Source organism: Microcaecilia unicolor, chromosome 1 (genome assembly GCF_901765095.1).
Source record: "Microcaecilia unicolor chromosome 1, aMicUni1.1, whole genome shotgun sequence".
Classification (NCBI taxonomy): Eukaryota; Metazoa; Chordata; class Amphibia; order Gymnophiona; family Siphonopidae; genus Microcaecilia; species Microcaecilia unicolor.
In genome coordinates, this window is record NC_044031.1 from 551,293,497 (window position 1) to 551,308,624 (window position 15,128).

Here is a 15,128-nt window from a genome sequence, read left to right on the forward strand (position 1 = left end):
CGTTCCTGTTTCCGGCAGGGCGGGACGAACTAGTCTGGGAACAATGTGGGGACGAAAAAGAAAACGGGGGAGTGGGGGTCGGTCGGTCACTCACGGACTGTAGGATAAGTTGGAAGGTAGAATGTAGAGGTGTTTGGGTTTGAGAGAGAGTAAGAAATACCATGCTACAGAGGACGTCGCTTGTGGTTTATTACTTGGAGGTTTAATAGACAGGAGATGAATGAAGTGGCGTCAGAACGCTGAAACCAATTAGGGCGGTGTAAGTTTCCCCTTCCCAGCGCAGCCGTCATCCCCGCCGTTCACTCATTACAAGGCAAGCAAACCTATGAGCTGCTACATCCACCTTGTTCTTTATTGTTGGTTGCATTTTTATTTATTCGCACTTATATTTTCAAACATGCCAGCTTGTGCAGCATACGGATGTGCACGGAGTAAGTATAATAACGGAATAACTTTTCATAGATAGAGTAGTAATTTGTTATAAATCTTAATCGGTGGTCAGTTACAGGGACACCGTAGCACTGTTATATTCGTGCAGAGATTTTTTTCTCCTGGTAATGGGCCACTAAAACAGCCATCATGTTATGAGAATCAGGTGCTCAACATTCAGAGTTTCTATTTATTTATTTATGACATTCATATCCCACATTTAGGTTGAAACCAGGAAGCATTTGAAAGGGTTTTTTTACCCCCTGTGCCTAGATTCAAAAGAGAAAGAGGGTTTGTGGGAACTTGTGCCTTCTATTTAGAAGAATGCAGTGATATATTATAAAAAATGCACTTGATATTGTTTATTACTATTATTTACTACTACTACTACTTATCACTTCTAAAGCGCTACAAGGCATATGCAGCGCTGTACACCATACATGAAAAAACAGTCCCTGCTCAAAGAGCCCACAATCTAAATAGGACAAACAGACAGAACTCAGAGGTAAGGGAATTAAAGAGGTGGGGATAAAAGGGTACAGGGCAAGTGAGTAGTGGTTAGGAGTCAAAAGCAGCGTTTAAAGAGGTGGGCTTTTAGCCTGGATTTGAAAACGGCCAAAGATGGGGCTAGACGTACAAGCTCAGGAATCTATTCCAGGGTATGAAGTGCAGCGGATAAAAGGAACGGAGTCCTGGAATTAGCAGTAGAGGAGAAGGGGACAGACGAGAGATTTATCCACAGAATGGAATACCCGAGGGGGGGGGGCGTAGGGAGAGACGAGAGTGGAGAGGTACTGGGGAGTGGTAGAGTGAATGCACTTATAGGTCTACTGGTTGATAAACAGCAGAAGTTAACCAAGTCAACTTCATGCTTTGTAATGCACTTTTTAATAGCGTTTTCTCAGTTCTTACCCAAATACAAATACGATTATGTTACTTATACGACCGTGCCTGCCTTTTATGGTAGTTAGGATTACTTGGTCCTGGAGTTACCCAAGGCAGTCAGGTTTTTCAGGATATTGAAAATGAGTATTCATGAGAGAGATTTGCATACAGTGGAAGCAGTGCTTGTTATGAAATGCTTTGAGTCCTACTGATCTGTACATCTGTTGTGTTATTTTGGCGGTGGAAAAAGTCAGGTGGGCTTATAGGGAGGGAGGGGAAGGGTTCTTGGAGTATGTTCTCTGTAAAAGCTTTTATTGTGCCATGTTGTATGGTTTACTGTTTTTTCTTGTTCTGTATGAAGCTTATCAACCAACATGTTTTGCTTTTAATAAAGATGATTACTGAATTGTATTATTCTGTCTCGCTGTATTTCCAGTTTTGGCACAGTATAAGCCATCACAAGAACAAACTATAAGAAAACCAATGGACTGCATTATAGGGGCTTGTAGCCCATTTAGTTATGTTTCAACAAATGAGAGATCTGTTTTGACAGAAAATATTTTTATTATTTTGACTTAAACAACTTGTCCCTGAAACATTCTCAAACAACAGAATAATCCATTTGTGTATCTAAAAGATAAACTTCTAGAAAACAGATGAAGATGTGATTCCATGTGCCCCAATGAAAGGAAAGTTTAATTCTTCTGCCATTTAATTTCAATATATTCCATCATCTTTATAACACCAGGCTGACCAAGACAGATTACAACATTTAAGATGAATCCATCAGGAAATAGGATGTCCTCACTGAAATTTGGTCATCTGTATTGTATACAGTGTATTTAGTTTTTAGTGTTGAAAAATGAGCACAAAATACAGAGTTTAAAATTGCTGTTTCTACCAGGTATAATAATTTTTAAGCTGTTTTAGTGATATTCAATTGTTATTTCATGATATTTATATCTACATATGGGAAGCTTTCAAATAAATTATAATGCTGTCCAATAAGTTTTAAAAAAAACAACAACTTTTGTCCTCCTCCTTTTAAGGCACTGCCTATCCAACTGAAATAGCTTTAGACTTGTTACAGATGTACCAACAATTAATAAAAGACAATGTATAGCAAGAGACTGGAAAAAACCACAGCCACCTGAAATACAAAAGGTGCTGCAGAAAGTTGACTTTATGTATCAGATGGCAAAACTAACGGCCATAAGAAGAGGGAGAATGGGAACCTTTGACAAACTTTGGCAACCATATGAACAATCTCAAGAACAGAATCCAGCACCACCATGACACAGGAGAGGGGGGGGGAGGGAGGGTAAAGGGCAATGAAGCTGGAGTGTACTAAGAATTTCAGCTATATGTAGTAAATTTTGAAAAGTTGTAACTCATGATAATGTTCTATACTATAGAAAACCAATAAAAAGGATTTGAAAAAAAAAAAAAGACAATGTAGATGCAGCAGCTCATAGGTTTGCTTGCTTGTTTTGAGTGAACGGGAATGACGGCTGCGCTGGAAGGGGGAACTTAGATTGTCCCTAATTGCTTCCTTGCTTACAGTGGACTAGATAGGCTTACTTCCACTCCTGTTTATTAAACCTTGCTCACACCTCATTTGGAGATGTTGATACCTTGGAGCGGCTTGTTGACGTCCTTATTTGGGGGAAAGGGTAGGACCAAGGAGGTACCCCACCCACCCTGCGCAGCTGTCTGAATAAAACAAACTATCAGTTATAGTTAGAAAGCATGCCGACTTCTGCAGTACACAAATGTACGCAGAGGAAGTATCAGAACGGCATAATCCTTTTTTCGATTAGAGTACTAATTAGTTCTAATCATGCTAATTTCAGCGCCTAGTGCAGATTTATTTTTGCTCACTTTTATTATTTACTAGTAAAAAAGGCCCGTTTCTGACACAAATGAAACGGGCGCTAGCAAGGTTTTCCTCGGAGTGTGTGTGTTGGGAGAGTGTATGTGAGAGTGAGTGTTTGAGAGTCAGAGTGAGTGTGAGTCCAATCCATGCTCCTCTGTCACCTGGCCCCTCCATTCATCCCTATCCAGCAATTCCGCTGTCTCCCTGAGGCCTGCTCTGCAATCCATATGCTTCCATGGCCATCTGTCCCCTCCATTCATCCCTATCCAGCAATTCCCCTCTCCATGAGTCCTGCCCTTCCAATCCATGCCCATCCATGCTCCTTTGTCACCTGGCCCCTGCATTTTTCCCTATCCAGCATTTCCCCTCTCTGCCTGAGGCCAGTCCTGCAATCCATATCCATCCATGGCCATCTGTCCCCTCCATTCATCCCTATGCAGCAATTCCCCTCTCCCTGAGTCCTGCCCTTCCAATCCATGCTCCTCTTTCACCTGGCCCCTCCATTCATCCCTATCCAGCAATTCCCCTCTCTGCCTGAGGCCTGCCCTGCAATCCATATGCATCCATGGCCATCTGTGCCCTCCATTCATCCCTATCCAGCAATTCCCCTCTCCCTGAGTCCTGCCCGTCCAATCCATGCCCATCCATGCTCATCTGTCACCTGGCCCCTCCATTTTCCCTATCCAGCATTTCCCCTCTCTGCCTGAGGCCTGCCCTGCAATCCATATCCATCCATGGCCATCTGTCCCCATCCATTCATCCCTATTCAGCAATTCCCGTCTCCCTGAGTCCTGCCCTTCCAATCCATGCCCATCCATGCTCATCTGTCACCTGGCCCCTCCATTTTTCCCTATCCAGCAATTGCCCTGTCTCCCTGAGGCCTGCCCTGCAATCCATATCCATCCATGCCCATCTGTCCCCTCTATTCATCCCTATCCAGCAATTTCCCTCTCTCCCTGAGTCCTGCCCTCCCAATCCATGTCCATCCATGCTCCTCTGTCCCCTGCCCCCTCCATTCATCCCTTTCCAGCAATTGCCCTCTCTCCCTGAGCCCTGCCCTCCCAATCCATGCCCATCCATGCTCCCTCTGTCCCCTGCCGCCTCCATTCATCCTTTTCCAGCAAGTCCCCTGTCTCCCTTCCATGACCCCCCCTTGCATCCATGCTCCTCTCTCTCCCATGTCCCAGCCTGGGCCGCCCTCTTCTTCCCCCCCCCCCCCCCTTTGCATCCATGGTGTCGTTTCTCCCGTGCCCTCCCGCTCCCATTGTTTTTCTTTTGTGGCCACCCTCTTCGCTCCCCCCAACATGGTTTTTATTTTTTTTTCTTGTTTTTAAATGTACCTCCGTGGCGTTTCCGGCAGCGAAGCGTCAGGGAAGGAGGCGGTGCTCCCGACGTCTAGGTTTCCCTTCGCTGTGTTCCGCCTTCTTTTGACGTCATCCTTGACGTCAGAAGAAGGCGGAACACAGCGAAGGGAAGGCTAGACGTTGAGAGCTCCGCCTCCTTCCCTGACGCTTCGCTGCCGAGCGTTGCGATTGGATGAGTGTCATTGCTCCGCCCTCGACGTCATCACGTTTGACGCGTGGGCGGGGCAGACACAATGCGATCTCACCCCCTTCACTTTTGGGTAACAGAGGCTTCATTCGAACGTTGGAGGTGCGTTTATATAGAGAGATTTGTATTTTGCTCACAACTTATTCAGTAGTAGCTCAAGGTGAGTTTGTACCCGAGGCAATGGAGGGTTAAGTGACCTGACCAAGATCACAAGGAGCGGGTGTGGGATTTGAGTTGGCAACCTCTGGATGTCAAGACTAGTGCTCTAACCACTAGGCCAGTCCTCCACTCTAGTCTTCACTTATGTAGGATAGAACACATGCTAAAATTGATGCTAGATTTGGAGTATTTCACTGCACTTAGCACAATTGGCATGGAAATGCAAATGAGCTGCATATAGAATTACCTTCTGTGCTGCAGACTTTTCTAAAGCTTAGAAGCAACAACAGCAAAGGTGCCAAGAGAGTCCCAAAGCAAGCGGTGTGGTGCAGAAATTTTATTGATGAGTAACAATGACTTGACACGTCATGTTTTGGCCATGAGGCCTGCATCAGGAATCTGAACCAATACTCTCTCAGTAATTAAAAGTGATATTGAGATTAATGTCAAAAGCTGCATGATACTATACAAACAAAAAACTCATCCGATACATACACTAACACCGGGATTCTATATATTGCACTGAGATTTCCATGCGGAAATTAACGAGTATTCCATAACAATCTGCATTAATTAGTTAATATGCTAATCAGTGCTAATTGGATGTTAAGCAATAATTGCTTCTGTTTGTTTGGTGCAAAGGCTTATTTATTTATTGCACTTGTATCCCACATTTTCCCACCTATTTGCAGGCTCAATGTGGCTTACAAAGACCTGTTACGGCATCGCCATACCAGGGTAAAGAATACAATTGGTTACAAAGAAATCACGTAAAACAAGTGGATCTACTCAAGCAGTTATAGAACGAGACATTCTGAATAAAGGTGGATGGGTGTTGTGTTATTGTTAGTTATGGGTTATCGTGGTAGGCCTTGTTAAAGAGAGAAGTTTTGAGAGATTTGCGGAAGTTAGTTAGTTCGTTGATTATTTTCAAGTGTGTTGGTAGTGCATTCCACAGCTGTGTGCTCATGAAGGAAAAGCTGGTCGCATGTGTTAGTCTGTATTTTAATCCTTTACAGCTGGGGAAGTGTAGGTTGAGAAAGATGCGAGAAGATCTTTTAGCATTTCTGGGTGGTAGGTCCACGAGGTCTAGCATATAAGTCAGGGCATCTCCATGAATGATTTTGTGAACAATCTTGCATATCTTGAACGCGATAACGTTCTTTGACTGGGAGCCAGTACAATTTCTTTCTTAAGGGTTTTGCGCTTTCAAATTTTGTTTTTCCAAATATGAGTCTGGCTGCGGTATTCTGGGCTGTTTGAAGTTTTTTGATGATATGTTCTTTACAGCCAGCGTAGAGTGCATTGCAGTAGTCCAGGTGACTTAATACCATTGACTGCACCAGGTTCCGAAATATGGCCCTTGGGTAGAAGGGTTTTACTCTTTTGAGTTTCCACATGGAGTGGAACATTTTCTTAGTTGTATTCTTCGCGTGATTTTCAAATGTGAGATTTCGATCCATGGTAACTCCCAGAATTTTCAGATTGTTTGAGACGAGGTGGAAGAAGTTTGGGGTGGTTATAGTGGTGAATTTATTTGTGTTGTGTTGTGAGGTGAGTATAAGACATTGTGTTTTTTCTTCGTTGAGTTTTAGCTGAAATGCATCCGCCCAGGAGTGCATGATTTGGAAGCTTTGGTTGATTTTGTTGGTGATTTCCTTTAGATCATGTTTGAATGGGATGTAAATCGTGACATCGTCTGCATATATGTATGGGTTGAGATTTTGATTGGCTAGTAGCTTGGCTAGGGGTATCATCATTAGGTTGAAGAGGGTTGGTGAGAGGGGGGATCCTTGAGGAACTCTGCATTCAGGTTTCCATGGAGCTGATATCGCCACGTTAGTTGTTACTTGGTATGATCTTGTTGTCAGGAATCCTCTAAACCATTTAAGAACGTTACCTCCAACTCCAAAGTTTTCCAGGATGTGTAGTAATATTCAATGGTTGACCATGTTGAAGGCACTGGACATGTCAAATTGTAGGAGAAGTATGTTATTGCCCGTTGCAATTGTTTGTTTAAATTTATTCATTAAAGTTGCTAGTACTGTTTCTGTGCTGTAGTTCGATCGAAATCCTCATTGAAATTCATGCAGAATTGAGTATTTATTTAGGTAGTTAGTAAGCTGTTTAGTCACTACGCCTTCCATAAGTTTGGTTATCAACGGGATAGATGCTACTGGGCAATAGTTGGTTAAGTCATTTGAACTTTTCTTTGTGTCTTTAGTTAGAGGAGTGAGTAGACTATTTCCTTTATCTTTTGGGAAGAGACCCTTTTGTAGCATGTAGTTCAGGTTTCTCGTGAGATCTGTTAAGAATTGTTGGGGGGGGGGGGGCAGATCTTATAAGATTACTAGGACAGATGTCTAATTTGCATTGGGACTTGGTGTACCTTTTGAGTGATTGAGAGATGTTTTCGATCGATAGTCGAAGTTGGTCCATGATCGGTCTACTGGTATTCTCCATGTATTGGGTCTAGACACTCAAGTAGGTTTACATAATCAGTTGTGTTGCTGGGTAACAGATCGTAGCTTTATAATTTTCTCTTTGAAGTAATTCGCTTGTTCCTCCCTTTAACTTTAATTTGTTTATCCAGACCTTACGTGTACATGGTATTGCTTTTTAAACCCAAAGGTGAAACCTAATGATGATTGAACAATTAGGTGTAAACTGTGTTGTTTTGGACTGCTTTGGGTCCTCCTGATGTGCACATCTGCTGTGTGGAGTTTTGGAAGATGGAAAAGAGGAAACAAAAATAAATTTGGGATTTACTCTACTAAAGTTGTTTACTTTTGCAATGTGTGTATGGATGCCTGTTCTGCTGGCTGCATATGATATTGTTTGAATAACTGTCTACACTTATGGCTATGATTTCTGAACATACGGCATTATTAAATGGCAGATTTTTAAATGCCCAATAGGATATATATGCTAATCTCAACATTGTTAAATGTTTCAGACATATCCATTGATTTGCTCCTATGATGATGTTATCATCCAGAAAGAAGAGATAAGTTTTCAGTTTTGGCACAGTATAAGTCATCACAAGAACAAAATATCATTAAACCAATGGACTGCATTATAGCTCATTTAGCTATGTTTCAACAAATCAGAGTTCTGCATGTGTCATGCCCCCTACCTCAATGCAAGCAGCGTCCTCGGGCTGCGCAGGGTCCCATCGACACGCACACTTGACTGGCACTGCCTGAGCCCTGTGTGTGTAGTCCTCTCTGGTTTGTTCAGAAGCGGTGGTTGCAGGCTCCTTAATTGCTTTGCTTCCATGCACCTGTTTCTGCTCTCTCTCTCTCTGCCTGGCTTCCAGGCTCCTTGATTGCTTTGCTTCCACCCACCTGGGTCTGCTCTTTCTCTGCCTGGCTTCCCTTGCTTCTCTCCTATTGGTCTTCCGGTTTCTCCTTCCCCTGCTCTTGTCCTATGGCTGTGACCCTTCTCCCTGCTGATGTCAGACGCCAGCACTTTATCAGCTGAGCTCTCACTGGACTCAATGCTTCGGCTTCTACTTTGGTAGGTGTTTCTATCTCTGTAGTCTGCTTCTTATCTACTGGTCCCTCGTTGCTGACTTTGCCTGTACCTGGATTTCTCTTCTGCCTGCCTACTGACTTTCGCCTGTACCTGGATTACTTTCTTGCCTGCCTACTGACTTTCGCCTGTACCTGGATTACTTTCTTGCCTGCCTACTGACTTGCCTGTACCTGGATTACTCTTTTGCCTGCTGCCTGCCTACTGACTGCCGCTTGTACCTGGATTACTCTCTTGACCTGCTGCCTGCCTGGCCGATACTTTCATCACCCCGCTTCCAGCTCTGTCCCGTAAGTCCTGCAGGCCGCCCGCACCTAGGGGCTCAACCCCTGGGGAACGGCAGTCAGCGCAGGTGAAACCCGGGGTTGTCCAGCCGCCAAACAGAACCTGGTCCGAGTACCGGGCTCAGCAGCACTCTACTTGGTACAAGAACTCACAAATCTGACAGCATGAAACCAAATATTTATTTTTATTATTTTCACTTATAAAACCACTTGTCCCTGAAACATTCTGAAAACAAAAATCCATTTGTGTATCTAAAATGTAAACCTCTACAAAAGATGAAGTGAAGATGTGGTTCCATGTGCCCCAATGAAGGAGAGTTTAATTTTACTTCCATTTAATTTCAATATGTTCCATTTTAACAACACCAGGCTTCCCAAGGCAGATTACAACAACAGTTTAGATAAACCCATCAGGATATCTTCACTGAGATTTGGCCATGTATTACTGTATTGTATACAACAGTGTAGAAAAATGAGCACAAAATACAGAGAGTATGTTACTGATGTTTCTACCAGCTACAATAGGTTTTTATGCTGTTTTACTGATTTTCAACGTATGCTGACAGCACTCTGAGCAAAGGGTTTCAACAGTGACACCTAGATCCCTTTCCTGGTTGGTGACTGCTAATGTGGAACAGGGGCGTATCTGAGGTTCGGCAGTAGGGGGGCAGGGGCTAGAGTGAGGGGGCACATTATAGCCCCTCCGGCCGCCGCCGCCCCCCCTACCGCCATTAATCCTCCCTTCCTCCCCCGCCTACCGCCGTCACCTACCCCAAGGTCCGCTTTCTCCTGCCGGCTTTTTAAAATATTGCTTCAGCTGGCGGGGGACCCCAACCCCCCCGCCAGCCTAGCCACGGTCTTCTTTAACTTCTTCTCCTCGTCATGCTGAAAGCTGCATGCATCCTTAGTTCCAGTTGGACAGAGTCCTGACGTCACAACGTGCTGCGACGTCAGATGACTGCAGAAAAAGACCTGCACAGTCCATCAGTCTGCCCCAACAAAACAACTCATATGTGCTACTTTTTTGTATACCCTACGTTGATTTGTAATTGTGCTCTTCAGGGCACAGACCATATAAGTCTGCCCAGCACTATTTCCACCCTCCCAACCACTGGCTCTGGCACAGACCGTATAAGTCTGCCAGCACTATCCCGCCTCCCAACCACTGGCTCTGGCACAGACTGTATAAGTCTGCCCAGCACTATCCCTGCCTCCCGCCACCGGCTCTGGCACAGACCGTATAAGTCTGCCCAGCACTAACCCTGCCTCCCAACCACCAGTCCCGCCTCCCACCACTGGCTCTGGCACAGACGTATAAGTCTGCCCAGCACTATCCCCGCCTCCCAACCACCAGCCCCGCCTCCCGATCTCAACTAAGCTCCTGAGGATCCATTCCTTCTGCACAGGATTCCTTTATGCTTACCCCACCCATGTTTGAATTCCGTTACCGTTTTCATTTCCACCACCTCCCGCGGGAGGGCATTCCAAGCATCCACTACTCTCTCCGTGAAAAAATACTTCCTGACATTTTTCTTGAGTCTGCCCCCCTTCAATTTCATTTCATGTCCTCTCGTTTCTACCGCCTTCACATCTCTGGAAAAGGTTCGTTTGTGGATTAATACCTTTCAAATATTTGAACGTTTGTATCATATCACTTCTGTTTCTCCTTTCCTCCAGAGTATACATGTTTAGTTCAGCAAGTCTCTCCTCATACTTCTTGTAATGCAAATCCCATACCTTTCTCGTAGCTATGTTTCTTCCAAGGGAAAAGTCTTTATTCCTTACCAATCTAGATAACAACAAAGCAATCAGGCAATAACAAATAGCAATTTGTTATGAGAGGGAGAGAGAGAGACCACGGCTGTAAAAAGTTACTCACTGTTGATCACCTCAGCCTCTGACTAAATACAATACAACAGCTGCAAGATTTGGGAGGGAATTGATGCCCAATCTATTGTACAAAAGTGTATATTACAATAGATTGGGCATCAATTCCCTCCCAAATCGTGCAGCTTGCAACTTCAGCTAATTTATGTCTTCATTGTTTACATAAAATGGAACACACTATCTAAGTGTTATGGAATACAGAACACAATATCTAAATGTTTATGGAACACAGCATCTTATAACAAGCCCAAGGTTTCTTTTACAGGAGATTGTAGTCACTGTTTTGCTACAGGAATTCCTCCTGGACCCAGGTCTTATCATTGTTTTGTCTAGTAACCTCAACATATCTTCGCTTTCAAACTGTGTACATATTCTTAGTGTCCTTGAGATGTCTGAGTCAGTGGCACCAATTCTGTCAGGGAGGGGAAGAGCGCTCCTTGCTGGAATCAGTATGACCTCGAATTCACAGCTTTCAGCAGAAAGTAAAGATGCAGCTTTCAGGCATTTTAAGTTAGAGCCTTTAGTTATACAGTTCATGGGTCATAACTGACCTGTCAGTGGTCAGAAAAGTGCAAATCAATTCATGAACTAGACAAAGACCCTGAAATGGAACAGTCATGCATTTATTTAATAAAACTAGGTGAAATGTCTGTGAGGGTCTTTTACTAAGATATGTTCACATTTTTAGCGTGCGCTAAAATTGTGGGCATGCTAAACGTTAGAGATGCCAATGCATTCCTATGGGTGTCTGTAACGTTCAGTGCGCCCACAATTTAGCGCACGCTAAAAATTTGAACATGCCTTAGTAAAAGACCCTCACAGATATTTCACCTAGTTTTATTAAATAAATGCATGACTGTTCCATTTCAGGGTCTTTGTCTAGTTCATGAATTGATTTGCACTTTTCTGACCACTGACAGGTCAGTTATGACCCATGAACTGTATAACTAAAGGCTCTAACGTAAAATGCCTGTAAGCTGCAGGGGACACGGGGGAGGCCAAAATTGTGGGACACGGAGGGGAGGGGAGGGCAGGGCAGAGGAGAATCGCTGGACATAGATGGGAGGAGATGGGAGGGGAGCGAAGAATCGCTGGACATGGAGGGGAGGGCAGGGGAGAGAAAAGCAGACACTCCAACATACTCTACATCACAAACAATGGGAGGGCAGAGGTGAATCACACTGTTCATCACAAGAGATTGGAGGGCAGGGCAGAGGCGAATCGCTGGATATGGATGGGATGGGAGGTGAGGGGCAAATCGCAGGACATGGATGGGAGCGAAGGGCAAAGGAGAATTGCTGGACATGGAGGGGAGGGCAGGGCAGAGGAGCATCGCTGGACAGAGATGGGATGGAAGAATCGCTGGACATGGAAGGGAGGGCAAGGGAGAGAGGAGAAGCAGAGGGACACTCCAATGTACTCTACATCACAAGCGATGGGAGGGCAGGGCAGAGGTGAATCACACTGTACATTGCAAGTGATGGGAGGGCAGGGCAGAGGCGAATCGCTGGATATGGATGGGAGGCGAGGGGAGAATTCCTACTACTTCTTTTAACGTTTTTCTTAAAAGTTCATGTCTAACACTTACCTTGCTCAATGGCACCACTTTAGCCACAGGAGGATAAAGTAGTAGGAATTCTGATACAAATGTTAGGGGAATGTGGGTTGATCTATGAAGATTTGCGCCTCAACCATTTTCCAGAATGGATAAAAGAACATTGTATTTTATGTTCATATGGTGAGGGCAGCACTAGTATCTGAAGATCCCCGATAAAAGGGGAAAAAAAGAAAAGGAGAAATTGATTTCTACAGAGTGCTATATTGATGCAATGTTTATATAGAGGAGATTTATAAAGTAAATAAGATCATGAAAAGATTATGGTGGTTTGGGACAAGGATTATAGTATATTACTTTGAAAGTCCCCACACAGAATTTTTGTGGTCTACTTAATTGAATATTTCTAGGATAAGCAGCATAAAATGTATTGTACTGTTTTGGGTTCTTGCTAGGTACTTGTAACCTGGATTGGCCACTGTTGGAAACAGGATGCAGGGCTTGATGGATCTTCGGTCTGTCCCATTATGGCAACACTTATGTACTCCCATGCTGTCAGGGGCCAGGCAAGCCCATAGGCTTAGGCTTGGGAATTTGGAGGAATACATCCCTCCAGGCTCAACCAGGGTAAGGACATTTGGGAGCAAACTGGCCAAAGGACTTGACCACAAAGGACTCAGGCCAGTATAGGAAATCTACTTTACCAGTCTAACCAACATCATTTGCTGGAAGTAGGGAAATGCTGAAGGGGTCCAGGCTGCAGCAGCTCTTATACCAGTGATGTCACTGGAAGAGTTTAGTATCTCTAACTCCTGCTCGTACAGGATTGCAACTCATTAGACTGGCCTAGGATCATAAGGACATTTAATTTAGGAACAATGACCCATTGACTGTTTAAAATGATCAACAAGCTACAAAATCCTTCTATAGCTAGACATGCATAAAAATACCATGTCTCTGTTGTTGTATGCCAAATGTTTAAAATGTTAGAGAAGTAATGGGTGCAAATGAGATCTGTGGCCAGAAACATTTCTATCTGCACATCACTGGAAATGTGTTTTCCAGTATATGCTCATGTATTTAACTTATGCCCTCCGCAGAAAACCAGGACAATATGCCAACATTAGAACTGCTATTTAAATCAGTAGTTTAGCTTGGGTGAAAGTTGTCACATACTAAGACAGTTCTGGCTAAGCAATTAAATACAGAATTCCCTGGAAAAGAAAATCCCTCTCAAACATCCTAAGCTACCCAGAGACACTGGGCAGGACTCCAGGAAAAAGGTTTCTGTGCTACTGGAACTTCATTACTGGTTTAGTTTAGTTTAACCATATATTTGCTATACCGCCCTTAATCCAGGAGCTTCAGTGTGGTTCACAGGTACTTTACAAAATGTTTTTTAAACATCCTGATGAGGACTGGGGCAGGTACACTAAGCACTGCAATGTGCAATGGTCCACTCATATTTCTGGGTTTTAAAAAAAAATTATTATTATCATTTTACTGTGAGCCATTTCAAATTAATACATATTGCATCTTGGAAGTCTTACACAAAATGACAAGAACAACTTCTTCATAGTACTATTGTTTCTGTACTAGGCCTAGGTTTTGCCTTTTTGCTCTCTCTGAGAAAGTTTTTATGTGGAGTAACAGTACTCTCCAGTGACTTACTAGAGCAGTGATTCTCAACCTTTTTCATCTCTTGGCACACGTACAAGGCACGCCACTGGAATCTAACCCATCCCCGATAAGACCCATTCTATCCCCACCCATACATGTAACCTTCAGAAGTAGTTGTTTTATTTAATTACTAGTAAAAAAAAAAAGGCCCATTTCTTAACGCAATGAAATGGGCACTAGCAATGTAATGAGTTCCTGCCATTAATGTTTCCACGGTTGTATTCTGAGTATAATTGTTGTTTACATGTGTAAGATTTCTTTATATACAATATTTTTTGTGTAAACTGTGTTACAATGTGGTAAAAGTTTTCCTTGTTCAGGCCCTTCAATCAGTTTAACAATCACATCAGAAGAGCTCCTTACTCGTGAGAATGCAACATATAGTTGCCCGTGTGAGAGACTGAGAGTGACAGTGTGTTTTACAGACAGTGTAAGAGAGAGATACACAGAGTGATTGAGTGTGTTTGTGAGTGACATAGTGATTAAATGTTTGTCTTCCCTTCCATTCTGTGCAGTTGCCTCCACTGATGTTCGTACCTCCCTGTATATGATTGTTTGTTAGAGATTCAATCCACTCCACTTCCCTCCTCCAAGTTCCGTTCTGTGTGATTGGTTCTTCATTCCTGTGACGTCGCATTTGTTTGCTTGGCAACTATGCAGCGTTCCATTTCCTCGACGTGAGGGTGGCCACAGTGAGAGCCAATGAAACGCTGAACTACAGACTTACGAACCCTACACTGCCACAGCGCCATGGAGTCAGCTTCAGAATGTTGGAGGTGCTTTTTATTATATAGGATACTATGTAAATACATTAGAGCACCAATATACCTATCACTGGGAAACTGGAACAAGATGGACTGTTACAGATTCCTACACAGACACCACATGTCAGTAGAATCCTTCACTTCAATTTGTTTAAATGAAAGGTTGTTTTTGAACATGTTAATTAAAAACAAAGTTTCAGTGAAAGTAGGGAGGTTGGAAGGTTTTTATGCCTGTGATGGATATATGAATGGGTAGAAAAGTATAAAGAACAAAAAAAGGAGTGGGAACGGAACCAGGCTCTTCAATGATCACAACAATGGTCTATGGATGTTTCCTTTAGGAAGCCGTCCAAACCTTTTTTAAACCCCGCTAAGTTAACCGCCTTTACCACATTCTCTGGCAAAGAACTCCAGAGTTTAATTACATGTTGATTTGTGGTCCTATACTATCTTTATTTACATCATAATGCACATACATTTTTTTTTTTACAATGAGGCAGCTGTGGTTCAGTACTGTCTGCAAT